The sequence below is a fragment of the Physeter macrocephalus genome, chromosome 11, assembly GCF_002837175.3.
Source record: "Physeter macrocephalus isolate SW-GA chromosome 11, ASM283717v5, whole genome shotgun sequence".
Lineage (NCBI taxonomy): Eukaryota > Metazoa > Chordata > Mammalia > Artiodactyla > Physeteridae > Physeter > Physeter macrocephalus.
In genome coordinates, this window is record NC_041224.1 from 87,639,367 (window position 1) to 87,640,539 (window position 1,173).

Here is a 1,173-nt window from a genome sequence, read left to right on the forward strand (position 1 = left end):
CCTGCGGCGGCAGGGGCCGGCGTGACGCTGCACCGGCCCGAGGCGCGCCACGCGTTCTCCCGGGGAAGCTGTCCCTGGATCCCGGGGCCCCGGCAGTGGCGGGCTGCAGGAGCTCCCGGGAGGGGCGGTGTGGAGAGTGACCTGTGCTCGCACACAGGTCTCTTGGTGGCGGCAGCAGCAACCCTAGCGTCCCACTCCCGTCTCTGCTGTCCGCGCCGACAGCCGCGGCTCGCGCCCGTTTCTGGAGCTCCTTTAAGCGGCGCGCTTAAACCCCTTCCTAGCGCACTAGGAAGCAAAGAGGGAAGAAAAGGTCTCTTGCCTCTTCGGCAGCTCCAGACTTCTCCTGGACTCCCTCCCGGCTAGCCGTGGCGCACTAGCCCTTTCCGGCTGTTTTCACTCTGCCAACTCCAGACCTTTCCCTGGGATCCGACTGAAGCCCGAGGCTCAGCTCCCAGCCCCCTCCCGCCCCGGCGGGTGAGCAGACAAGCCTCTCGGGCTGGTGAGTGCCGGTCGGCGCCGATCCTCTGTGCGGGAATCTCTCCGCTTTGCCCTCCGCACCCCGCTGCTGCGCTCTCCTCCGAGGCTCCGGAGCTTCCCCCTCCGCCACCCACAGTCTCCGCCCGCGAAGGGGCTTCTAGTGTGTGGGAACCTTTCCTCCTTCACGGCTCCCTCCCACTGGTGCAGGTCCCGTCCCTATTCTTTGTCTCTGTTTATTCTTTTTTCTTTTGCCTACCCAGGTACGTGGGGGATTTCTTGCCTTTTGTGAGGTCTGAGGTCTTCTGCCAGCGTTCGGTGGGTGTTCTATAGGAGAAGTTCCACGTGTAGCTGTATTTCTGATGTATCTGTGAGGAGGAAGGTGATCTCCGCGTCTTACTCTTCCGCCATCTTGAGTAAAGATTTCTTTGCGTTACTTTAACTGAGTTTTTATGGAGACAGGGATTTATTTTTGTGTCCCATGTCATGAGTGACTTTAATGAGAAATGGTAGAAGTCAATTCAGGGGAGCCCACCTGTACAAGGGTCTAGTCCCATACTTCACTCCCGTGTCAGGTCAAGAAACCATGTGAGATAAAAAGAAACGAAATTGAGTTAGTTGTAGTGAGGTGGATGGACCTAGAGTCTGTCATACAGAGTGAAGTAAGTCAGAAAGAGAAAAACAAATAACGTATGCTAA